Source organism: Panthera pardus, unplaced genomic scaffold (assembly GCF_024362965.1).
Source record: "Panthera pardus isolate Hobbes unplaced genomic scaffold, ASM2436296v1 HiC_scaffold_25, whole genome shotgun sequence".
In the NCBI taxonomy this organism is placed as follows: domain Eukaryota; kingdom Metazoa; phylum Chordata; class Mammalia; order Carnivora; family Felidae; genus Panthera; species Panthera pardus.
The window spans coordinates 45,848,122-45,875,781 of record NW_026526821.1 but is presented as its reverse complement, the minus strand read 5'-3'; positions in this window follow the sequence as shown (position 1 = coordinate 45,875,781).

Here is a 27,660-nt window from a genome sequence, read left to right as displayed (position 1 = left end):
TCATTATGAGCTCCCATTTAAAATGAAAAATGTATATTTCACTTAAAAGCGATACAAGGTTAGCGCCTCTTCCTGGGAATGCTTCACAACAAGGGACACTATGGTTCCATATTCAGAAAAGAAGCAGGAGGAAAGTGAAAGAAAATAAAAATCACTAGAATATATTTTTGAGATATTAAACAAGTCCCTTACTGAGGAAAAAAAAAAGATTCATACTCTTTGTCTTTCCTACAATGGGGAATTATTGGCTTTCTCTGGGTTTGAGAATTTTATTCCAAAACCAGTTAAGCTACTCTGTGTACTACTTGGGGCTTTATTTTTCTTTTATTAGAAACAGAAAGAGATCTCCTTCTATTTTTCAGTTTCTACCATCTTCCCTAGATGTATTATCATTTCCAATGTGTTGATTTAAATGCTCACAAAATAGGGTTTCCTTCCAAGGGCTGGAATCCCACTCATCAGCCTTCACAACCCTCGTACTACAAACAGGTTTTTACGGAGCTGAGCCTGGGGCTGAATGTTTTTCTACATTTCTTCAAAATGCCCCGTGGTCAAACACACTGGGTACATTTCACTGATCAACTTCACTTCTTCAAAATCAAGCTTTACCCCATCTTATTCAAGCAAATGTTTTGAAGCGTCTGAAACAGGAAGCTAACTTCATAGCTCAGCTGTAGAGTGGGTTTGTAATATTTATCTTTGGAGGGCTCAAAATAAATTCCTTTATTAAGTACTTGCTTGAAGTGCATTGCTAAACAGTTTCTCCCACATGTATTCTAAAATTTGTTAACTGAGCTCCTTTCCCATAAATGATTCTTTTTTTTTTTTCAAAAAAAGGCTTGCTTTGAATTTATATATATTTCAGCCTTGACTAATGTTTTATTTAAAATAGTTACGGTGCACCTTTTGATTTGGAGTTTAAAGTAAATAATATTTGTACATCTGAAACATACTCAAGACAAATGAAAAGCCTCTAGATGCTTTTGTGTGAGATGTTGGAGGGCTCTACAAACTTAAAAGGACAACCTCAATTAAGCTCATCTTCATCTGGAAAAAAGTAGCAACTGAAGGCTGAATATATTAGATAATACACACTTGCTGAAGAGCATTCTCTTAGCTATTTAAAAAAAATTTTTAAAGGAAAAAAAAGAAAAATATTCCTGATAACCAACCCAAAGCTGGCCTGAGTGTCGCTAGATGCTAATTTTGTTTGAAACTGTTCAACTAACTCTGAATAGATATCCATATTCAACAAAGACATAATTAATGGCAACGTTTCCTTCAGCCTTAAGACATCATAACAAGCTGCAAAGTACAAAAAGATTTTTATGGGAACTAATTTAAGGACAAAGGGTTGACCTCTCGCATTTCATTAACTAACTGGAGGGAGGCAGGGAAGAGTGGCAGTGCTCATGTCGTTCATTTCAAGCAGCCAATTTCCAAATGCAAATCGCAATCTGCAGATGTTGGAGGCTGATATGGATATTTTTAAATATCATTTGTTCAATTTAAGGACATCAGACATTTGAATTTTAAATAAAAATCAAAACCAATTTTGGGATTCATTTTTAGTCAGGGAATGAATGTATTCATGGTGCATTGAAGGTCTTTAGGTTAGCTATGTTTTCAAGTGTCTAAAACTATTCTTGTAAACCATTAATTTCATATATTATTTCCAAAACCTTTTAATGGAGAAGTTCTATTAAGCTACACATTATTCCTGATGATTGTGCCAAGTGAGAAGTGGTGTATTTTGAGTACAGAGTTAGAAGGATAGAAGCAACCATCCGAATCAGACACCTGATTCCTGGATGTGTTAAAAAATCTACATGCTCTGGACTCTACAGTTTGCTTTAGGCGTTACCTGATGTAAAGTTCGAGAGGTTCACTTTACAGGATATGGAAACAGTTAAGTACATTACTCCTTTTAGAATTCTGACCTTTCCTGACTCTCTTTCGGCTTTATTATTTTTTTCCTATAGCACTTTTCACTCCCTGACTCACAATGTGTTTTACTTATTATTTTTTTTGTCTGTCCCCACTCCCCTCTCTCTAGAATATAAGCTTCAAGAAAGCAAAGACTTTCAGCTCATTTGTTCATTGCCAAATCTGCAGGGCCTACTTGTGCATTTTCCATGACGGTCACTAGTCACATGTGGCCATTTGGATTTAATTTAAAATTCATTGTTATTAAACAAAATTAAAAACTCAGTTCCTCAGTCATATAAGCCACATTTTAAATGCTCGATGACCACATGGGCTAGTGGCTTCTGTATCAAGACTGTGCAGATACAGAACATTCTCATTGCCTCCAACAATTCTAGGGCACAGTGCTGGCCTTGTAGTGCCTGGCACATAGTAGGCACTCAATAATATTTGTTGAAATTGAATTTGAACACCTGGAAAAGTCTATTTCCAAGGATAAGAGACGTCTGGTATGGTCCCCCATACTCAAATGCTTAGATTGGCTGAGGAAAGCACAGTTTACCACAGAACTCTCAGCATGGAGTCACATATTATTCTACATATACCATCATTCCATCACTGAAGGCGGATGTCTGTCTTGTGGTTTTGCTTTGTTTTGTTTAGGGTACAAAGGATTATGCAATTCACTTTTGCATCTCTTCATATAGGATTTATGAGGTAGGATAGGAAAGATATCGCCAATCCCATTTTTAGGTGGGAGATGAGGGTTACAGGGGATTAACAGCTCACTGCTAGACGACAGAAAACATTGAGATGCCTGTCCATGGGGCCACACCTTCTTATTTAGTCTAGGGTTTTCCTAATTAGTGCAGTCTTCCCCACATGCACCCACAGACATTTTGGGGAAGTGCTTAATAAAGCTTCATTGAATTGTATTAAACAATTACATTAAAAATTAATTAAAATTGCCTTCCACTCACTATCATCATCACCACCACCATTTTTTATTTTTATTTATTAACAAAATTTTTTTAATGTTTATTTTTGAGAGAGAGAGAGAGGAGAGAGACAGAGTGTGAGTAGGCAAGGGGTAGAGAGAGAGGAATTCAAAGTAGGTTCCAGGCTCCGAGCTGTCAGCCCAGAGCCTGATGCGGGGCTCAAACCCACAAACTGTGAGATTGTGACCTGAGCTGAAGTCAGATGCTTAACCAACTGAGCCACCCAGGTGCCTCTACCACCACCATTTTTTTAAATTTGGCTATGTGGTGGGCAAAGTGCTAGACTTTTACATGTATTCTCTCATTTAATCCTGACCACAGTTTTTTTTTTTATATATATAAATAATGCTTTCCCAAATTTACACATGAGGAGATGGAGCTTGTAAAGGGTGGGATGCAAGGAGGCACTGTCCTCCCATCTAGAACAGCAGTGGGGGCCTTTGGCCAGAACTGGAAGAGCTGGGCCACTCCCTGCATACGTGGCAAGGGTCACATTTATTCATTAATATTTTTCGCTTTCCTTCACCTTTGGCCATCTTGTCTTCTTTCCCATCACAGACAGTTTGACTTCATGGTTCAATGAGACCTACTGATTCTGGATATAAAGAAAGACTAAAATAATATCTTTGGTGCCAAGATGTGTAAGAGAGTATTCATTAGGAACATCTAAGGGCTTGAGAGTGGTGCTTTACAGAATATGATACTGAGTGCACAAAAGAAAAGAGGTCAACTTGGGAATGAAGGCCTCTGCTAATTTTTTTTTAAATTAATTTAAATTCAAGTTAGTTAACATACAATGTAGTCTTGGCTTCAGGAGTAGAACCCAGTGATTCATTTCTTACATATGACACCCAGTGCTCATCCTGAAAAGTGCCCTCCTTAACGCCCATCATCCATTTTCCATATTCCCCACCCACCTACCCTCCAGCATCCCTCAGTTTGTTCTTTGTACTTAGAAGTCTCTTATGATTTGCCTCCCTCTCTGTTTTTATCTTATTTTTAAAAAATTTAATTTTATTTTTCCTTGCCTTCCTCTAAATTACAGAAAGAGCCTCTGCTAATTCTACCTGTGCTCCATGGCTTGTCATGGACACAGGCTGTTATGATCCTGGGTGAACATGACTGGGGATAGTGTATCTGCAAAGGGAAGAGAGCTTTTGATCTGTATAACCCTTGATGAAATGTGTTTCCTATGAGCTAGGTTCCAACTGTCCAAATCCCCCCATGCTAGAAGGCATTATAACACCATTGGATCCCGATTAGTCTTTGTTTTCTCTACCTTACCTTCAGTGCCCTGAAAAAGTAATGATCATAAAATGGGGAGGGCAAAGAGAGGGTGGGAATCCATTTAGATATATACCTCTGAGGTCATGAATATCCCAAACCACACTCTTAACCACTGAACTGGTCTTTTGGATAGATATGGACAGACATGAAATGATTGTTGTAAAATTACCAAGAAATGCTTTCTACCTCTGCTAGAATCTTCCTAGCAGCAAAGGACAAGGGCTTATGGGAAATTGGGATTCATGATTCTGGGGACCAAATCGCAGCTCTTGGAGATATTAGCTTTGGGGTTGTTTCCAAATAAGGGAAGTAGAAAGACTGAAATATTCTTGAGGACTCATAAAGAGGACAAGCTACAATGTGGATGGACATAGGTGTGTGTGTACATGCATGAACACAGACACTTCTCCCATGGCTACATGTTTTAAGCCAGGTATTCAGACACCTGGTCATACCAATTACCAGGCTGCTTGCCTATGAGTGACAGGCTAGGCCATAAAGTTTGAATTTCTAGATTGTGGTAATTTTGTTGGGAGCAGATTTCAAAATCAAGGTAATCTCATAAAATTGGAGATAAAAGAGTTTCATAAATCCTATCCATTTGGGGGGTTACTTATACCCTGCTTTATTTCTAGTGAACTTGTGACTTCATAAATAGAGTAACTGACAAAACTTTTGACAAGAAAAGTATTAATAAGTGTAATTAATAGAAAGCATAATTATTCAATGGTCAAAATGAAATAAGCCTGAAAAAAGTAAAAGCAAAATTAGAAAGTTATCACAAGATGTAGGCTCAGTTCTGGTGACAGTCAGCTGTAAAATATAAACTCAATAAAGAAGAAACACCTGGTTATCTGACAGCTCATTTGGGGCTGGGTTTTGGGTGATATTCTGAAGTAGAAGGAATCCACTTTGGTGGAGGGTTCCACTGTTGTACTAGCTCAGTGGGCAAGTTTGTCACGTGTTTCTGTGTCATGCCATGTTGATCATTATCAAGGCTTTCTAAACCTCATGTCACCTTCTCAAATAATCCCCATCTTCTCTCTTCACCCTGATGTGTGCTGGGTTGGCCAAAGGTGGTGGCTTTCACAGAATGGGTTGCAGATTGCTGAAAAGAATCTGGAGCACACAGACAAGTTTCATTCCAAAGTAGGCCATGGCTGAACCATCTCCCAGAAATAGGCACCTTACTGGACAGCTGTGATGAGCTATGAGGGCCACACTGCCTACCTGACCTGTTCCCTCAATGCTTTCATGTCTTGGCTGTAATCTGGTTCAGTGAGGCTCACCATCACCATGCTAAATTATAACTTCACCTATGTACTTCTGGTCCCTGCCCTCTTTCTGCTTTTCTTTTATTCTTATGTTTTACCCTCTGAGAGACTCTACACTTTATTTATGTTTATTGTTTACTCTCTGTCTTCCCTCCTGGGATGTAAGCTCCATGGGGACAGAGATCTTTATCTGTTTGGTTCATAGACTTGTCCCAAATGCCCTAACACTTGCTACCATGTCCTAGGCACTCAATAAATATTTGTTAAATGAATGGATGAATGAATTCCTTGCAACTACTCAGCATGTCTATGGAAGTGAAGCCTGTTCTGGAGTTCTCTCTCTGTGTCTTATCCCTGTGGCTCATCCTTCCCTCCAACACGTGCTTAAGTCAGGGTAGCTTTTATCTTCTCTCCCAGAGCAGGAAAATGCTGCGAGTTAGGCCTATGAATCTTTCTGTCATGGGCCACGGCCATCAGCTCCCTCTCTCCCTCTCCTGTCATTGCCCAGTGGGCAGTATTTGTAGATCTGTTTTCTGGTTTAGAAGAACAGGAATTCTCTCTCAGGGCTGGAAGAAGAATCTTGGGTTTCAAGGCAAATGTTTCAATTATTAATATTAGGGGCTATTACCTCATCACATTAGCTTTAGTCCAAGGCACACTCCTCACTGTGTGGACCAGACTCCATGTCTCACTCTTTGGCTCCACAAGGTGCTATGTTATCCTATGTGGCTTCTTTCTGCCACTATCATAGGCATCCTGTACCCCACAACCATAACTGCATCCTATTGCTGCTTCCCCACCCTCCTCCCTTCAGTGTGCCCCGTGAGAGCCTAAAAGGATTCAGCTTTATGGGGAACAATCCCATCTCACAGTTCTGTTCCTTCTCTTCAGCCACTACTGCCCCTTTCTTGAGTTCTCAGCAGGGCAGGTCCTTGTTATAGTTATGTAGCAGGCCGAGCCAGTCTTTGGAGTTCCCTTCCCAACCTCCAGCTCTAAATAGCCCTAAATTCTCACTCTCTCTCCTCTTTCCCTCCTTCCTATCAAGCTACTTGGATGGCTAGAGGTGCCCACTGAACTCCTAGCAGCTCCAAAAATGGCCCCTCACAGGGGGACTGGCCGGTTAAATAAGTCTGCCAGGAGAGGGCTTTGCTTACTACTCCCATAAAGTTCTAAGGTGGCATTTTAGGTATTTCAGAGAATGGGATGCTGATGTGAGATCAATGAGGCCTTTCCTACATCCTTCATTCTGCATTTGGAGCACCGTGCTCATTCTCAACATGGCACAGCCCTACAGTTTAGCCTGTGGCCTAGGAGTGTGGGCTAGTTTCATATGCTCTGCTCTTCACAAAAGCAGAGGAGGAACCTCAGGCTGGCTTCATCAACAGATGCTTTTTGCCTCTCCAAAGCACCCAGCTTGGTGCTCCCGATATGTTCCCTCAAACATTTGTTGGTGGTGGATTCCAAGGACTTCTTCTGACCTACGAGAATACAAAAGGGACCAAAGCAGCCATCACATGGAGTTCTTTTAAAACAACAGATTTCAGTGTTACACATCTAGTCATATACACATATACATTCTACAAAAAGACATTTTGTGCTCGGGCCCATTAAGAAAGAAATCCCACAGAGAGCTGAGCCAGACGTTTTCCTTTCAGGTCTTAAAATTAAGGATTCATTTTCGCAACATAAATTCCGCCCCCCCCTCACCAACCCCCACTGCAAAGGCATTTTAGGCTTATTCAACTGGCTTCTTAATTGGTCAACCTGTACTCATCACCCAGTGGAGAAGTGGGTTCTCTTCTTGCTTCCAACAAAGCCAGGCCTCACCAAGAGTGATGATGGTCCAAGGTCTCACCATGCTTGCCAGCTCTGCTGCCTTCATTGTATGTCAACAGCCCCTGCAGATGTCTCAGGGCAAAATAAATGACTTCCAGATGTGAAGAAAAGAACCAAATGCATTCATGCAGAAGTGAAGGGGGCATTGTTTTTCCTACGTTGAGGTCTCTTGGAAGGTATCAATGAACAACAAATTCTTTCTTAATATATCACAGGAAATCTAAAATGGAATGTATTGCCCAGCAAATAATTTCCTATTTTTCAGGCTGAGAAACCCAAACCTAGTTTCTTGTTAAGTACTAAGTCTCTCCAGGACAGCATTCGGCTGCTTACTCACTAGTCTGATTTAATAGCTCATTATTCAAATTTCAAAACAAATGCAAAGGTTTGCCAGAATGCTAAAATGAATTTCATAAACTGATGCTCCTTTTTTAGATCTGCTCTCCTCACTGGGGAAGGTCAGTCACCTTCTTGAAAATACTTTCTAAGTGGAAGCCTAGATACACACCATCTGCCTCTGTCATAAATAGATAATACAATTTTTAGTGTCCAGGAGAAAGGAAATGACTTTTTTTCCTTCCTAAGATGCTACTATCTATAAGTTGGATATGTGTGTATGTGTGATGATGATGATAATGATGATGATGATGATGACGATGATTGTGTGTATGTGTATGTGTGTAGTTTTTATGAATCATGAGAACAACCATGAACCAAAAGAGAGTGGTTATGAAACCAGCCCCAAGGAAAGGTGCCATGCCTTGGCACCAGGACTTTGACTTATGACAAATTTTCTCAGTTGACAATAGTCAATCTTTCACACACTTCCTTGGGACAGGATTATAATTTGAATCAGAAGGTTTTGTATTTCTGGAATCTACAAACAGGAAACTAAATTTAGCCTTACCTAGAATCCTTGCAAAGTTCTGAGCTCCACCATAGACTTGTCAGAGTTGCTTGATCTTGTTTTCTGCAAGACTAAAAGCAGGCATCTCAAAAGCTTGAGCATAGACTGCTCTGTTGTTTCCAGAACTGGCACCTTGTTTGAAATGACCTTGTTCATCACTTGCTTACTCTCCATGTCCCCACCTTCCAGGGGAATGAAAACCCAGGATAGGAGGGACTTCATTTCCTTCATGGCTGTGTCCCCAGTTCCTACCCAGTTCCTAAAGTGGATCCTGGTTCATTGTAGGCACTACAACTTTTGTAGAATGAAAGGATTGGGGACACTACTTCTTTGTGGAGCTCTGGAAAATCCAGGAGTTTTTTGATAGCATTGACTAATGACTAATTGCTTTGCACAAATGCAACCAAATAATTGGGAAATATTGGCCATACTATTGAGATGGACATGGTACATTCACTCATATTGATTTAACAGACTGGAGAGGAAATTAATGTTTTCTTACAAGGGAAATAATCAAAAGATACAGTGGCAGAACCCTAGGAGATGTAAGTTGAGTTATTAATATTTTAATGCTGATACAAATGAATGTTCTTTAAAACCAATTGGACCCTTTAAAGAAAACAACCTCTATGTTCTGCAAATTAATTCCAATCACATCTTCAAGTCCATTATAGCCAAACTCAGAGTCCTCCCCTTCCGTCAGCTGTTGACTTTCTAAGTGTCCCAGGCAGCTGCGTGTCTGTCTGTGGCTCCCTGCAATGACTTGCCAAACCTAGCTTTCTTAAGGCTGCTGACTTCTATGGGGTGCCCTGACAAAGCCTGCACTCTGTGGAGGCTCAAGGCCCAGGCGTCCAGCCAGCCTGCGGCAGGAGTTCAGGGAGTCATGAAGTTCTCTTTAAAACCATGTCACGCTCATGTGATAACTGCTCCTCTGTGCTTATTTGAACTGTCCCTCCCAATTAGTGGTAATAAGTGACTCTGTAAAGATGAACAAACACAGTGCCTTCATTAGTCGGCACCAGCTCTGCTCGCCCCATCCTAAGCCCACATTCCCTGCCCTGTGCCAATCAGCCCCAGGAAATCCCCAGAGTATTCCTCCAATAGTGTTTGGAGAAAGCAAAACACATCTTACTCTGAGTGAATAAGGACCAGCAAAAGGCAAATTAATGACAACCCATTTGAAGAGTTTGCTTGAAATTATTGTATTCTGCCCATCCACCGAAAAATTGATTACTCCTAGGGAAGGGGGAAAAATCCAAATCAATAGACTAAAGCAAAATAGTCAAAAGTCATGCCCCAAACCCATTTATTTTATCTATTATCCTTCTTTGCTGCCCCCCTTTCCGTGTCTCTTCCCATGCATCCCTCTGCCCCTTCTCCATCCACACACATTTTTTTTTTAAAGAAATGAGGTATAATTTACAGGGCAGGAACTGTTTGGCCTTTTCAGATAAAGCACTAATGGCAGCTCAGGGAGAGCTGCATGGTTATACATCTCCCAGATGAACTGGGGCCTGTGAACACCTTCAGTCCCAGCTTTGCTAGAACAGAGTCTGGGAGGATGCTGAGGGTTCCCTCCCTGTGGGCCAGAGAGATATGCAAATGAGGCATTTGACTCCGGATGCCAGCCAGGCACATAGTGTTAACCCCTAGTTTCCCTGAGCTGCAGGGAAAACAGGAGTAGGAGTGATGTTCCTGCATAGACAAGGAGGCAGGGGGCAGGAACGGCTCCTTCACACCTGTTTAAATGTCCTGTGATCTTGGGGGTCTCACCAATGTCTCCAAATCTCACCTTCCCTGATGGGAAAATGAAAATGAAGATAACAAATTCGATAACAAATTTTGCACCCCCTCCCTTAGTAAACAGCAGAGGGTCTCCAACTTTATTTCAGAATAAATTCCCCACTCCCTTATGTGGAATTCAAGCCCTGTGGTCAGTCACCTGGTGCCTCACTTGTCCTTCTCCCTTGGGTATCTTAGGCCCTGGCCCCTTCCCTTAGCCTGGAGGACTTTACCCTAGTTCTCTGCCTCTTAAAACCTCTCCAGTCAGGGGCACTTGGGTCGGCCAGTTGGTTAAGCCTCAGACTGTTGGTTTCAGCTCAGGTCATGATCTAATGTTTTGTGAGTTTGTGAGTTCAAGGGCTGAGTTGGGCTCTGAGCTGACAGAGCAGAACCTGCCTGGGATTCTCTCTCCACTTTCTCTGCCCCTCCCCTGCTCATGTGTGCTTTCTCTGTCTCTCTGTCTCTCTGTCTGTCTGTCTGTCTGTCTCTCTCTTTCAAAGAAAAAAAACATTTTAAAAAAACCTTTAAAAGAAAAAAACCTCTTTAATCCTTTTAAGGGCCCAACTCAAATGCCACATTACCCATCTTCTCTGATGGATCCTCGTCATTTTTCTCACCCCCTCAGCACACCTGACCTTCACTGAGTGGATACAGATGGATGATTAATCAGCAACAACATTTCCAAGCACAGTATTATTTTTAATAATACTAAATGCTTCTCTGCCTTTCTTTCTTGAATCATCCTTCCACTCCTATTACCTAGTTGGCCCCCACATCTCTGACTCCCAACCAAACTTCACCAGCCCTCAACACATCCCCAACATGTAACAGCATTTCTCCTTCACACGTGCTCATGGTTCTGCCTTTCTCTCATCCTGCAGGCCAGGGGACCATGGAATCGGGGCTACCAGACCTCCTGGCCACCAATCAGATGGCATCCTTCTTGTTACCAATGTGAGCAATGCATCGACCCATTTTAAAGGGAAACAAATCTTGCAGACTCCCAGTGTTGACTCATATTCATTATAATAAAACTGTCATTTAAGTATGTACAGATATATGTTCACCTTCTCAGACCACATCATATATGCAACTATTAAATATTTTGCAAATTCAAAGCAAGAAGAATCCTACAAAGCCAATAACATTCAAATTGTCATGGCTAATTTCACATCAGGGGTCATTTTGCAAAATCTAAATCTTTACTCACAGCATGAGTATGGTACTGGCCACTAGAGAGCACCTTCTTTCTTTCTTTTGTTTGGGGGGAGGTGTGTGGAGTCTAAATTTTTAATTAAGTCCAGCTAGTTCACATACAGTGCAATATTAGTTTCAGGTGTAGAAGTTAGTGATTCATCACTTACATACAGCACCCGGTAGACTGCATTTACTTTGATGTTTTTTTCAACATGACTGCACATGCTTTCCCCACCGCACATTGTTCCCTATTGAAACTACTACTAGTTTTTCATCAGTCCAGCCATGATGCATTTGGGTGTTAGTTGAGGCAGCTGGGATGGAGGATAGATTGGAAAGTGAAGAGTGAAAAGGGGGACTGTTTAGGAAGCCAGTGATTAGGATCTTGTCTCTCAGCTCTAAGTCATCCTTTATACTCTGCTCTGTAGTGCTAGGGTTCAGAATCTGCAAATCTCATCTCTGCTTTGCCCAGACTCTGGCAAAATGGGGTGCTCGAAGGAGACCGCAAGACTAGAGTAAGAAGGACTTTCTTTTTCCGGTCCTTCACATGGACATGGCCTTAGCCACACTTCCTGACTGCTTCCCATTCCCACTTACTTCCTGTCCTTGACAGCATCTCCCCAGCCTCACTTCACCCCAGCAGCAAATGCTCATCTTCCATTTGAGCAATTTGCAGTTGTTATAATACTTGCAGAACTACTTCCTCGTTCTGCTTAAAGACTCAGCACAGCTGGCCAGGGTCCCTCTTCAAGGGTCTGAATTTCAGTTCCATGGAGCCCCTTCTCTATGCTTCTAAGTTTCTGTACTTCAGCCTCTTCTCTTTTATCTCTCATGCCTAGAAATGGTACTTGCTTCCTGTGGTTGCTACTTTCAAGACTCCTTAGAGTTCACTTTTTACCCTTTCCATTACAGAGCGAATAACTCTTTTATTCCGTTTTTGTTAAAAACATATCAGGTGAGGCTTCTGACTTCCAACTGCTGCTGAAACCACTGCGGCAGCCTGGGCAAGATAAGACATTAAAATGGGAATGCAGAAAAGAGGATGGATTGGAAAGATATTTAGGAAATCGATTAATAAAAAAGTCATGGAAACTGGGGGATGGAGGAGAAAGGAAGAGAAAGGACTGATGCTTTCTAACATAAACAACTGGTGAAAGGAGGGGCCTGAAGTGAGGTAGGTGAGGTCTATATTTTCTGATGCTTTTGGCCATCCAGCATTCGTTCCCCCTTCTCTTGCAAGTTTCACTCCTATTATTGTTCCCATGTCCATCCTTGATCCTCTTAAGGATGACACAGTAATCCTCAGGTTGGGACAGGTTGTTCTGTCAGAAACCAGTCAGCACTATTCCCTCCCCTTGGCCCATCTAGGCTATAAAGCCCAGGAATTGGTTTTGTGTGGAAGGGACCCCACTGGCAGCATGTGTGAGTGAGCACATAGTCAGAGCTGCCCCGCAAGGGTGAATCTGCCACGAATGAAGCCAGCCTTGATAAGGGAGGTCTAGGAAATAAGAAGAGTAATACCGGATGCAGAGACCAACTTGGCCCAACACCAGCCCTGCTTGGGGGCTCTAGTCATTGGCTCTAGCCAATTTACCCCAAAGGTTATTGCTTAGCTAAACCTTTATTGCTTAAGCCAGTTTGAGTTGCTTCCCAACTATTAGCAACTAATCATTCTAGGTATATGGTGGAGAATGCGGATAGAAATGGATGTGGGGGAAGTTGGTGAGTTCAGTTTTGGATCAGTTTTATTTAAGGTAACTCTAAGACTTCAAGAAGAAACTTTGTGGATATAAAAACAGTAATTTTTTTCTGAACCTTTGCTGCTTTCCAGGTACTCTTTCAAAGACATTAAGATCACTTAATATTTATATAACCAATTTACACAATAATTGCTATTGTTACTTCCATTTTACAAATAAGAATAGTGGATGATAGCAGTTAAGGACCTGCCTGAAGTCCTACCTTGCTCTTTGTAGCCTTATATTGCTTATCAATGAAGCTTTGTGATCCTGCAGCTTACAAGGGTACAATCCAAATATGGTCACTTTTGGAAATTTATCATCATCACATGTAACAGTGATTATTCTAATACACAAACAGACCTAAAATTCCAAGTCCCACTTGTAGGACATACCAAGCTGCTTGCTTCTTTGATTCTCCCCTCTACCTCCATTTCCTATTTCCCAGGATCATCGATGGCAAGTTTTGGTTGAGATCATCCAGAAGCCAACCCTAATTTGAAGGGATTTGGGATTTGAAGGCTACTAGTTTGTTTGGAGATGGTGCCAAGCAGCATTCCCTGTAGGGGAGTAAGGAAGTGGGACAGAGAAAAAGAGAGGCTCAGTCCTTCTGGGCCCTGGGATATAGCACTCTTCAGACTTGTTCTCCAACTCCCATGGGTTGAGGGCTGCTCCTGGGGCATCAGCCCCTGGAACTTCTGACTTGCCCCATTCAAGGGCTAAGCAAATTCTGGAACAGAGAGGCTTCTGCTGGACAGCTTTCTTGGCCTCAGGGTCCTGGGTACTAAGAACAGGACAGAGGGTTGGCATGGGTAGGAATTGTTAGTCTCAAGGCAATGTGAACAGGGTATAAGCAGTGCCCATTGCAGAAGCAAAGGTGACATCAGTTTCTACTCCCTTGGGAAATAGCTGGCTCATCTCTGGTATTATCTCTAAGGTAGAAGCAAGGCTTTTACCACCAGTCTGATCCAGCCATCTCCTTTCACTCCCAAGCAAGGTCTCCTTCATGTAGCCTTGTGGTTGGAGTCAAGGGCTGTAATGAGGGAATAGCAAATTTTCCTGGGTGACTATTAGACTGTATTTCCAAAGGCTGCAAGTATTGTAGTTTGGGTCATGGTCTACATGAGGTTAAGCATTTAGGTATTTCCAAGCTTATTTTAATGGTTTTACTTGTGAGATACAAACATATGGATATTTAACATTATCTGTATGTTTCCACCATTTTTTCCTTCTATATCCTGGTATTTGTATATTGCCTTCTTGCATCCATGGTGCCTCTCCTGTTGATCGAAACCTCACTATTTCGATTTTCTCTTTAAAGGAACATACCTGTGGCAAATGATATTTTCCAAAAGTGGCCCAAGCACTATTTTGGGTCCCTCATGCTCTTCTATAACTTTGCTACTCCCTCTTTTTCCCTCCCTTTGAAGTTGGACACAGATTGTGGGGGGAGGGACACTGTGACTTCTGAGGCCAAGTCATCAAAAGCCATACAACTTCCATCTGGCTCTGTCTGATTCCCCACACTGCCCTGGGAACCCAGCCCAGGTCCCAGAGAGAGGCTACAGGTAGGTGTTCTGGCCACATCCCCAGCCAAGATCTCAGCCAATAGCCAGCATCAAATGCCTTTGGGCAAGGGAATGAGAAGTCAGATGATTCCATCACTTAGCCTTGGAGTCTTCCAGCTCAGGCCTCAGACCTTTTGGAACAAAGACAAACTGTCCCTGCTCTGCGCTGTCTGAATTTCTCACCTACAGAAACCATGAGCCAAACAAATGATTGTTTCATACCACTAAGTTTTGGGGTCACCTTTATGCCACTGGGCGTATCTTTCCTCAAAGGGGATCTGTGTGGTGGATCTCTGATGTCTACCACATCTCTACAGGCAGAAATCCTTTACCTTTTTCCATTCCAGAGAATGTGGCTGAGCAAACCAGAGGACTCAAACACACAAAGAATGCAGTAGCCCAATGTTATGAAGGGTCCCTGAGTTGGTCAGGGTGCTTTAATTACAAACAAAGGAAACAGATTCTGAATAACCTAGCAAAGCAGGGATGTATTGGAAGGACATGGGACATCTCCCAGGTTTCAAGAGGGAGGCTTCAACAGCTAGGTCTTAGGAAGGTCTGGGACCCAGCCATCCAGAGAGCTGGGAGGTAAACACACATGAGTGGCATCCTCACGACACCATCTTGGAATAAACTGGCTCCATGAATTTCTCTGTCTTTTACTTGGTCCAAGAATCAAATTCGGAGGGGAAGTAGTTTGACTGGCCTAGTGTGAGTCATGTGCTCACCCCTGGAATGGCCTGGGCCTGCTGACTGACACGTCTGCTGAGACTATACACGATGGTGGGGTGACAACAATCATAATTAACCTGCATTCGGCACTTAGAATGTGCCAAGCACATAGATTCAGTCACTTCATGTTCACCAGGAGGCAGGAGCTATGATTATCCTCCTTTTATAGATGAGGAGACTAAAGCTCAGAGAGGGTAAGTTGCTTGCTTAAGGCTGCTCAGCTGGTAAAAGTATCACCAGGGCTCAAGCACATTGACCTCATATTCTGAACTCTGAATTCCTACATTCACAGCTTCTCAAAGGCCCCTCACTGTAATGCTGCTCCTGGCCATAGTTACCCAAAGGTAAGTCAAGGGACCACTTGAAGAGGAATGGGTACTGGCCCAGGAAGCACAGTTGGTGCCACCATAGACATTAATGGTCCATTGATCAAAAAGAGAAGGTTTGGGATCGGAATCTGAGTCCAGAGAGGTAGGTAGCCATTAGACCAAACTGACTTATTGCAGAGCTGGGATATGCCCCAGGCCAAAAGACATGTGTATCTATTCCATCCAGACTTATCTGGAATAATCCCCCCAAAAGGGATAGCTACTTATTTTGGGGCTACAGCATTTGATGCTGTTGGTGGATTGGTGCCCTTGGCTGGCTTGGACACCCACCCAACCTGACTCATACACAGATGGATTAGGGCCTTCCTCTCTGAGCAAACCACCTTGTGCACAGCGTCAAGGAGATCTCCATGTATATTGCTCTGCCTGCGTCCCTTTGTCCTCTAGATCTGAACCTTCTATGCAGCTAAACTGTCTTTCTTTCAATGGCCTTGAAAACCACTCACAGGTAAAATCCTCCTTAAACAGACATTAAAAACATGTCCAGCATGCAATTCAGTGTAACACACATAACAGGTACTCAACGCATGTTTGCCGTTGATAATAAAGAGACAAGATGTTAGGGGAAGTCATATTGTGATGTGGGGTGTTTCACCCCCTCAATCTATAAAGCAATTTCACCAAGAAGTATTCTTCCAGTACAACTTGCTGGTTTAAGCCTGTTCCCACTCAGCTTAATCACAATGATATTTAAGAATTAGTTGCAATCTTAAAAACTGAGAATAAACTGAGGGTTGATGATGGGTGGGAGGGAGGGGAAAGTGGGTGATGGGCATTGAGGAGGGCACCTGTTGGGATGAGCACTGGGTGTTGTATGGAAAGCAATTTGACAATAAATTTCATGTAAAAAAGAATCCCATTTGACAGATAAAAAAAAGAATTAGTTGCAATCCAAAGAAGGAGAATTTTGTTTAAAAAAATGATAATCTCTCTATGTACTGGTGGTATCCTTAAAGCAGCACATTTACACGCTTGTTCTTGTTCCAAAAGGACGAGATGTGGGAGATCCTAAGACGAGACCCTCATCTGAATTGATGTGAAGGTAATTCCAAGTGAATTTCTGATATTCCAAACTGCTTTTCTTTTTAATCAAAGACAATGGGAACACTTTTTAAACATCCTTTATGTTTATTAAGACAAAAATTTTATTTTATTTTTTCAAAGTTTATTTATTTATTTTGAGTTTGGGGGGCAGGAGTGAAGGGGAGGAGCAGAGAGAGAGAGGGAGAGAGAGAATACCAAGCAAGCTCTGTGCTGTCAGTGTGAAGCCTGACTTGGGGTTTGATCCCACTAACTGTGAGAGCATGACCTGAGCTGAATTCAAGAGTCAGATGATTAACCAACTGAGCCACCCAGAAGACCCTGGAGGAAGATTTTAAAACATTTTAAGTACACACAAAATTTCCATCATGCCCTATTTTTTTTTCCTTTTCCTTCTTAAATTTTTGGAAAACATTTGGATCCTGGTAAGTGCTTTGTTATCCCAAACATAGGCTCTGCCTTGCAAGCCAGGCCAGTGACCCACAATTGTGAATATTCCTGAAAAGATGGTGATTGTATTTACCTCAAACTCCTGCTTGCTCACCCTCCTGTAGACCATCCACTGGTGGCACTATGGAATTTTATAATTAAACAACAGTGATTTCAAGAAACATTAATTGGTCGCTTTACTATGAAGAGCAAATAGTGTTGGATCCCTTTCTGATCCATCCTTCAGGTAGGTGCAAGATTAATTAGAATCTTTTTTTTAACATTTATTAATTTTTTTGAGAGAGACAGAGTACAAGCAGGGGAGGAAGAGAGAGAGAGAGGGAGATGCAGAATCTGAAGCAGGCTTCAGGCTTTGAGCTGTCAGCACAGAACCCAGTGCGGGGCTCGAACTCATTAACTGTGAGATCATGACCTGAGCCGAAGTCAGACGCTTAACCGACTGAGGCACCCAGGTGCCCCACGTTAGAATCTTTTATCACCTGTTATGAAAACTCACATCTGAAGGAGTGAAAAGAGGCTGCTCATTCTAGATGCCCTTGCACTGGAACTGAAAGTGGTACATGTCAAAAACCAAGGCTATTCTGAGGCTGTCCTCTTTTATCCAAGGCCCAACTAGTTGGCAATGCCTTGTCAAACTCTCCATATCAAGCCACCCAGCACACTTGGCATGTTTGATAAGTATATAAGAAAGTGACCTTGTGAAGGTGTTTTCCCTTACTTAGCAACTATTGCCCATCTCACTTGCTTCTGTACCCATTTTATTCCACCTTTTGTCCAGATCCCCAGAATGTGACCTGGAAATAAAGATTTATGTGCAAGTGATTTATTAAGGGAGTGCTCCTTGAGGAGCCAATTAGTGGGTGGAGGATGCAGAATGGGGACGAGACAGAATTCCCACGATGCTACTCAGGCAAAGTGATGCAAAGGGTCCTGTGATATTGTAATTAATAGTAAGAAATACATATTTGGTCTTTGTTCCTGTTTCTGGCACAGAACTCCTAAAATCCTTGAAATTTCCCCCCAGTGATGAGAAAGATAAAGGTGACTTCTGTTATGTTGATGAGGTGATTTTTTTAATATGAAATTTATTTTTTTTAAGTTTTTACTCAATGTAAAGTTTATTTTATTAAAAGCCTTCAATTTTCTTTTGATAAAGGATCAATAGATCCACCTCTATTATTTAGAGTACTTTTTATTATCTTATATTGTTCCCCAAATATGTACTTTTTAATGGCTAGGACAAAAACTTAACTAATGCTTACTATATTTCAGACCATATATGGTATAGGATTTACTGTTCTAGGTGTGTCACTTTTTTTTAATATGAAATTTATTGTCAAATTGGTTTCCATACAGCACCCAGTGCTCCTCCCAACAGGTGTCCTCCTCAATGCCCAACACCCACCCCTCCCTCCCACCCCCCATCAACCCTCAGTTTAGTCTCAGTTTTTAAGAGTCTCTTATGGTTTGCCTCCCTCCTTTTTTTTCTTTCCCCTCCACCATGGCCTTCTGTTAAGGTTCCAGGATCCACATAAGAGTGAAAACATATGATATCTGACTTTCTATATATGACTTATTTCACTTAGCATAACACTCTCCAGTTCCATCCACGTTGCTACAAAAGGTCATATTTCATTCTTTCTCATTGCCAAGTAGTATTCCATTGTATATATAAACCACATATTCTTTATCCATTCATCAGTTGATGAACATTTAGGCTCTTTCCATAATTTGGCTATTGTTGAAAGTGCTGCTATAAACATTGGGGTACAAGTGCCCCTATGCATCAGCACTCCTGTATCCCTTGGGTAAATTCCTAGCAGTGCTATTGCTGGGTCACAGGGTAGATCTAGTTTTAATTTTTTGAGGAACCTGCACACTGTTTTCCAGAGTGGCTGCACCAGTTTGCATTCCTACCAACAGTGTATTATTTCTCTTCTTCTGATGGGTTTGGGGTGTCTTTGCTGTTCTGCTTCTAGTTCCTTTAGGTGTGCTGTTAGAGTCTGTATTTGGGATTTTTCTTATTTCTTGAGATAGGCTTGGATTGCAGTGTATTTTCCTCTCAGGACTGCCTTCGCTGCATCCCAAAGAATTTGGATTGTTGTATTTTCGTTTTCCTTTGTTTCCATATATTTTTAAATTTCTTCTCTAATTGCCTGGTTGACCCATTCATTCTTTAGTAGGGTGTTTTTTAACCTCCATGCTTTTGGAGGTTTTCCAGACTTTTTCCTGGGTTGATTTCAAGCTTCATAGCATTGTGGTCCAAAAGTGTGCATGATATGATCTCATTTCTTTTATACTTATGAAGGGCTATTTTGTGACCCAGTATGGGATCTATCTTGGAGAATGTTCCATGTGCACTCAAGAGGAAAGTATATTCTGTTGCTTTTGGATGCAGAGTTCTAAATATATCTGTCAAGTCCATCTGATCCAATGTATCATTTAGGGCCCTTGTTTCTTTACTGATCTTGTGTCCAGATGATCTATGCATTGTTGTAAGTGGGGTATTAAAGTCCCCTGCAATTACCGCATTCTTATCCATAAGGTTGCTCATGTTTGTGATTAATTGTTTTATATATTTGGGGCTCCTATATTCGGCGCATAGACATTTATAATTGTTAGCTCTTCCTGATGGATATACCCTGTAATTATTATATAATGCCCTTCTTCATCTCTTGTTACAGCCTTTAATTTAAAGTCTAATTTGTCTGATATAAGTATGGTTACTCCAGCTTTCTTTTGACTTCCAGTAGCTTGATAGATAGTTCTCCATCCTCTCACTTTCAATCTGAAGGTGTCCTCAGGTCTAAAATGAGTCTCTTGTAGACAGCAAATAGATGGGTCTTGTTTTTTTATCCATTCTGATACCATATGTCTTTTGGTTGGAGCAGTTAGTCCATTTACATTCAGTGTTATTATAGAAAGATATGGGTTTAGAGTCATTGTGATGTCTGTAGGTTTCATGCTTGTAGTGGTGTCTTTGGTACTTTGTGGTCCTTGCAACATTTCATTCACAGAATCCCCCTTAGGATTTCTTGTGGGGCTGGTTTGGTGGTGATGAATTCCTTCAGTTTTGTTTGTTTGGGAAGACCTTTATCTCTCCTTCTATTCTGAATGACAGACTTGCTGGGTAAAGGATTCTTGGCTGCATATTTTTTCTGTTCATCACATTGAGGATTTCCTGCCATTCCTTTCTAGCCTGCCAAGTTTCAGTAGATAGGTCTGCTACTACCCTTATGTGTCTACCTTTGTATGTTAGGGCCCGTTTATCCTTAGCTGCTTTCAGAATTCTCTCTTTATCCTTGTATTTTGCCAGTTTCACTATGATATGTCATGCAGAAGATCGATTCAAGTTACGTCTGAAGGGAGTTCTCTGTGCCTCTTGGATTTCAATGCCTTTTTCCTTCCCCAGACCAGGGAAATTCCCAGCTATGATTCATTCAAGTACACCTTCAGCCCTTTTCTCTCCCTCTTCCTCTTCTGGAATTTCTATGATATGGATATTGTTCCATTTGATTGCATCACTTAGTTCTATAATTCTCCCCTCATACTCCTGAATTTTTTAAATCTTTTTGTCAGCTTCCTCTTTTTCCATAATTTTTCTTCTAATTCACCTATTCTCTCCTCTGCCTCTTCAATCCACGCTGTGGCCACCTCCATTTTATTTGGCACCTCATTTATAGCATTTTTTAGCTCCTCATGATTTTTCTTAGTCCCTTGATGTCTGTAGAAGAGATTCTCTTCTGTCCTCTATGCTTTTTTCAAGCCCAGAGATAATTTTATGACTATTATTCTAAATTTTTGTTCCATTATATTGCTTTAATTGGTTTTGATCAATTCATTAGCTGTTGCTACTTCCTGGAATTTATTCTGAGGAGATTTCTTCTGTTTCATCATTTTGGCTAGTTTTCTGTATCTTATGTGTTTTAAAAACTTGTGTGCTCTGCACCTGCGAGCACTGCTATATTAAAGGAGGGTCATACACTTTCCAGGTCCTGGCCCTTTAGGAGGTTTTTTTTTCCGGGGATTGTTACTTACTCTCTGTGTTGTGACTTTGGTTATTTTGTTACCCTACTCATAGTAATATTTTGGAAGCTCCACCAGGTGTGCTTTGATTTGTTCCTTGGAGTAGCCCTGTAAAGGAAAATAGATAGACAAACAGGAGACAAAAACATGCAAACACACAAATAACACAAACAGACAAATAAACAAAAATAAAACCCTAAAGACTAAAAACAAAAAACCCAATAACACTGAATACAAGCAAAGAAGAGGGTGGAGGCGGTGTTGATGAAATGAGAGAAATGGAGGTGGGGAAAATGTAACGAAGATAAAGTTACCCAGAGAGAGAGAAACTATATGGCTTGATTATTCCAGACAGAGAGAAAGGAGTGTAAAGAAGGAGGAGTACAACATATATCAAGACAATGGATTAAATATGTCTGTTTAGACAGACCAATAACCAGAGTAACCAGCCTGGGGGAGGGAAGAGATAAGGAGGAGAAAGGCGGGGTGGGGGGGGGGTGGGGGGGGAATACATCTAAATATCCAGAACTGACATAGAGTTAATCCAGGCAATGCTGCACTTCTTGTCGGGAGTAGCTGTCCACAGGGTCTGTGCTGCTCTGGTGGATATGCTGTTACCCAGTAGGAAGGGGTGTGGTTTGGTCTAGACTGGACCCACCTCCACTATGGACCCTGGGAGTGATCCCTAAGGCTCTGCCATGGTGGTGGTGGCGGTGATGGGAGGGAATGGTGATCTCCCAGTCTCTTCTCCACAGAACCGACCGGGTGGACTCAGTTTGAGTCATCCTCACTGTGCCACGGGTGCAGACAGGGAGGTTCTTCTCTCTCCACCAACTCTCCTGACCCTGCACTTGGCTAGGATTCAAAGTCCCATTCCGTGTGCTCTGGCGCTGGGGAAGCGCCTCTCAGTGCGATATGTGGTCCCAGGTGGCTTTATCTGTGCTGCCGCCTGTGCCACTGCACCTCAGGGAGGACCGCCTTCTTCTACTGTGGACTGAGCCACCGCCCTCGCCGTGAGCCCCCAGGGTGGTGGATGCAGGCAGGCTTTGTATTTTCCCACAGCACTCCAGAGAAATGGCGGCCTTATCCTTCTGAAGACTGAGCCCTCAGCCCAGCCACTGTGCCGGGGGGAGGGGGGGGCAGAAGCAGGCAGGTTCTGTGCTGTCACACAGCCCTCCAGGGAGGGAACCACTTTCTCCAGCTGAGGACTGAGCCCCTGACTTACAACCACACCCAGGCCTGGCTCCCCTTCTCCCCAGGTGTGGGAACAGGGAGCCAGTTCCAGTCCAAAGAAAGCCCTGCAGTTAGAGATCAGATCCCTCTTAGTCTCATTCCGAGGTCTTTCTCCTGTCCAGATACAGTCCTGCACTTCCCTAGCTGCTCTTTTCCTTCCCTTTGTGTCTCCACAGAAGGGGGTGCCTCCCCTCCATGTTCACGTGGCCTTTTTTTTTATCTCTCCCAGTTCACAGTTGCCCACTTATCTTTTTTCCAGCTTTCCCATTTTCTTCTTAGTAAATTCAGTCTCTTTTCCTCCCAGGCTCTGGTGTTCAAAGTCCTTTGGTTTCTACACTTCTTTGTTTGAGAGACGTGGGACATACAGATTCCCCCTACTTCTCTGCCATGTTGGCTGCCTCCTGATGTGGTGACTTTTCAATCCCACCTAAGGATGGGGCCTGGCTGCCAGTGAAACCAACCTTGACATTAGAGGGTTGGAACTTTCCTGGCCTCTAAAAAGAGGGGAGGGCCTGGAGATTGAGTTCAATTGTCAACAGCCAACGATTTAACCCATAACATCTATGTAAATGAAGCCTCCATAAAATCCCTAAAGGATGGGGTTCGGAAAGCTTATTGGTTGGTGAACATGCTCAGAGAGGGCATGGAAGCTCCCAGCCTTTCCCCACTTACCTTGCCCTGTGCATTTCTTCTATTTGGCTGTTCCTGAATTGTATCCTTTTATAATAAACCTCTAATCCAGTCAGTGAAATGTTTTTCTGAGTTCTCTGAGCTGTTTTAGCACATTCATCAAACCCAGGGAGGGAGTCGTTGGAACATTTGATCTATTGCTGGTTGGTCAGAAGCATAGGTGACAACCTGAACTTGAGACTGGTGTCTGAACTGGGGTCTAGGCAGTCTTATAGGACTGACCCTTAACCTGGGAGATAGTGTCAGAAATGAGTTGAATCATAGGACACTCAGCTGGTGTCAATTACTCGGTGGAGGGAAAACCCCATACATTGGAATTGGGTAAAGAATCTTAGGTCCATTTCCAGGCATTCCCCAGAATGGGCTCTAGGAGCCTCTAAGAGGCAGGAATACAGGCTCTTGTCAGGAAAAGCACATCAAAGCTAGAGACACCCCAAAATAGTAAAAAGTGATCTGTGGGGATCTAACAGAAGCAACAATGTTGTCTACTACCCATTCCTAATGGAGAGAGTAGCTTGTGTGAGCATGGGGGTGGAGTGGGGCTGAAGTGGGAAATGTTAAGGAAGAGTCTAGGGTATAGGGGGCCTCCAATATTTGGGTGTCTTCCAGATATCCCATATTCATAGCAAAGTCTCAGTCTTTATCAATCATATACTTAACCTGGGTCATACAAAATGGTAATATTGGGAGTCTGGCCTATGCTGCAATTCATCAATGCACATTATCATTTTCAGACTTGTTTTCCAATGGACTCATTGTGTCAGCTCTCAACAGGAAGGGCATCATTCAGTAGGGTCACTGTTTCCAAAGGTCTTCCAGCTGCACTACCCGGATACAATACTCATTCTCCAGCCACTGGAAATGCCTCACTGCTATCTTCAGCTCATCTGATACCTGTAGTCCAGTACCTCCTTTCCTCTTTAAACTGCTGTATGGGTACCCAAGCTCTCAAAGCCTGACCTGCAGAGATGGTGTAAGTCATAAGGAACCACAAACAGTAACTTAATGTTTCATTACATTGTTGTTTAAAATAGAATCTATCCTGAGTTATAAAGACTCTCTCACATACCTCATTGTCTATTCCAAACACCCTGTGTTTCTTATGAATGTCTGCTTCCATGCAACCCCACTCGTGGCACTAATTTTTGTTATAGCAAGGCTCTCTGATTACAGGAAACAGAGGCTCACTTGAATGAACTAGGAACAAAGAGATTTATTGTAACTTATTATGATGTAAAGTTGAACTTGGAATGATATTCAAAGCCATCAGGAATTCTTGAACTCTCTCAGAACCCTGACTTTTCTCTTTATCTCTCCTCTGCTTTTCTTTCATTTGTTGATTCTAGTTAGTTCTCTCTCTATTTTTTTCAATCTCATTAGTTTTTGCCTATTCATAGTTTCTAATCTCTTATACCTTCAGTTTGAATTGGCACATCATGACCATAAAGTTTCTGCTTTCACTGATGTCTGGAAAATTCTCTCTGTTCTTTCAGTGATGCAAACAGAGGTTTGAAAAGTGCTTGCATATTGTTAGGGTTTGTCTTTTATTGCTCTTGGAACTCTTTGATCACCCTGTCAATGACCCTGAGTTAGCCTACTGGAGAGACATGCAGACGATGACCAAGGACCTTTGCCAATAGCCTGCCAACCTCCTGTCATAGGAGTGAGGCCATCCTGAACCACCCAGTACAGTGGAAGCCCTAGCTGACTAAAGTAGCACAAGTGAGCCCAGGCAGGAGCAGCTGAAGAACCATGCAGCTAAGCTCAGCTCAGATCATTAACCCATACATGATTTTGTTTTAAGCCACTAAGATTTGGACCTATTTGTTATGCTGCAAAAGCAAACTGATACATCATGCAAATCAGGGACAAAACCCAAGGTCAGTGGATATAATCCTTTTACTGGGAAGGGAAGCACATATTTGGAAAAAGCAATACAACCTACAACAACATCTGTTTTCCATACAACACAGAGTCATCCTTAGTGGTAGAGATTGTGTCTTGTTTATTTAGTATTCTCATCACCCTGAACAATATTTGGCATCTAGTATGTGTGCTCAAATGAATGTATGTCAAAATTAAAAAAGGGCATTCTCTGTCCTCAAGATGCTTGCTGTCTACTTATGGAGATAAGATACATATTCAAATAACAACGTCAGAAAACAATAAAAAGTGCCATGGAAAGTGCTAAGTTCCACCAAGGTAGATGACAAAGCAACTATTTCTATCTGGAGGCAAGGAAATCCAGAAAGATATCCTGTAAGTTGTGGCATTTAAACTTGGCTTAAAGGATGGGGAGGATATTAAAAGGAACTGGTGAATAAGACAGTCATTGTTAATTGTATGAGAAAAAATGAAGAAGCTAAACTTACTGCTCCTATTAGGGATAAGGCAAAAATCCTGATTTGCTTGAAGCATGATGTGATACAGATGGACTTAAGACCAGAAAGGAAGAATATTGCTAGACTGCATTGAGGTTTAACAAATGATTTGAATTATCCAGGAGCAGCCAAATGACAACATATTGTTATGCCACATGGGATAGAATATTTGTAATAAAAAAAAAATTTGTTTAAGAAAATCATTTAATGACATAGGTTATAATTAAATGGCTAAAAATAATATAAATCCACATTCTAGTTTTATTAAATCATATAAAATTTTAAGTCTTGTGAACTTTAAACTTAAAACTTTAATAGATATGATTAAGCCACTAATCAAAGTGGTAATGAATTGCTGGTAGTGTAATTTTGTCAAGCACTATACTAAGTGCTCTATATGCATTAGCTCATTTATTTATCACAACCCCATGAGGTAGATGTTGTTATCATCCACCTGTAGCCAACATGGTGAATAGGCATGGCTTAAGCATGGTTGTAATGCCAAATTAGCTTCATTTGTGCCACTGCTTTTTGACATTAATTTTTTGGACTCATTTTCCTCTTGTGCATGGATGAAACTTAGGATATCTCATGCATTTTCTGGCCACCTCATGTAATAAAATACCATCGGGTCAATAATTAATATGCTAGTCCAGGGTGTAGCCAATCCTTTACACATGATTGATGGTTACATTTTTTTCCCCCTTCTCATTCTGGGAGATTGAGTTCCAGGGAGTAGGTGGAGTGTTGGATTGGTGATGGGAGGAACAGAGGCAGGAAGGTTGTTAACTTGGTCACTGGATAATGTGAAGAACTTATGTTGGCACTCTCTGGGGTAGCAGGTCTTAAGTCTAACACTTTTCCACAAGGCAGTGTTTGTGGGTTCTCCCACTTGCCTTGGGACTTGCCACCTTTGATTCTTTCATTACTGATGAAAGGATCTCTCTTTAGATATTCTCTTATGATTCCTTCCTCAGCCAAAAGTCACCTGATAGTACCTCTACCTTCTTTCACTTTTTTTCTTATCCAGATGACTCAGAGGAAGCTTTTAGGATGATCTCATGATGTTTCTCTTTCATGGATGACAGACGAGAAAGACTGATACATCCTTTGTCCTTCCAGACCCTGGGAGTGAATGTCCCCAGGACAGCCACCATGGGTTCCTTCTGCCATTAGAATAGATGGCTTGACCCTTGCCTCTTAGGGTCTCTTGCTCAGGTCACACCAGTCCACTGTGTCTCTATGGCTTCAGGAGACCTTACCATGCCCTTTGACTTCTCTATACAGGCTTCTTCCTTGACTTGAAGTGAACAGGGGAACACTCAACCCTTTCTCCAATGTGAGAATGCAGGACTCAGAGCAGTAAGTACTCTTTCAAAACTTTTCTCCTTTCTTCTTCAATAGCCCCCAACCCTTTTATTTCTATTCTGTGGGTGAACAATTAAGATTCACATAGCCAGTGTCAACCACTTCTTTTGCAAAACTTACATCATGGTCTTGCAACTCATTTGGAAGGAGCATGATTGTCCTGGGCTAAGACCTACTTGAATATCTTGTTAGATCCCATTTTAAAGTCGAGGACCCAGTGGAAAAGAAAAATGAAATAATTCCAATCTTGATAATGTAGTTTCAGACCCCAGACTCTAAATTTCTCTTCTGACCTGTTCCATACACATGTACAAAGGACAAGTCTGGAATAAACTTACCAAGATGTTAAACAGAAATTTTTGAGCAGAGGGAGTAATTTTGTATTTCCTTCTGTATGTTTGTCTATGTTTCACACATTTTCATATATATATATATATATATATATATATATATATATGAAATAAGAAAAGTTACATTTTAAGGATTATTCTGGCAAAAACAGTCAGGGACAGTTTGTTGTGATGAGAAACTGGAGACAGGAATGGTAGGTAAGACAATGTCGAAATAATTAAGAAATAAGAATGCAACAGTATCATTATAATAAAACAGAGCAATTGCTGAGGGCCAAGCACTCTATTTATGACATTCTGACTTGATCCCCTCAGTAGCCCACTGTGCAGGTACTCTTGTGACTCCAAATTTAGAGTTGAGGACAGAGTTGTCTGACCCCCTCCATATATTGCAAGTGCCCTGAGGACAAGAACCTATGGTGCTCATAATTTTTCTGCATGCCTAAGACAGAGTTGGCACGTTGTGTGTGCTCAGTACACATACAT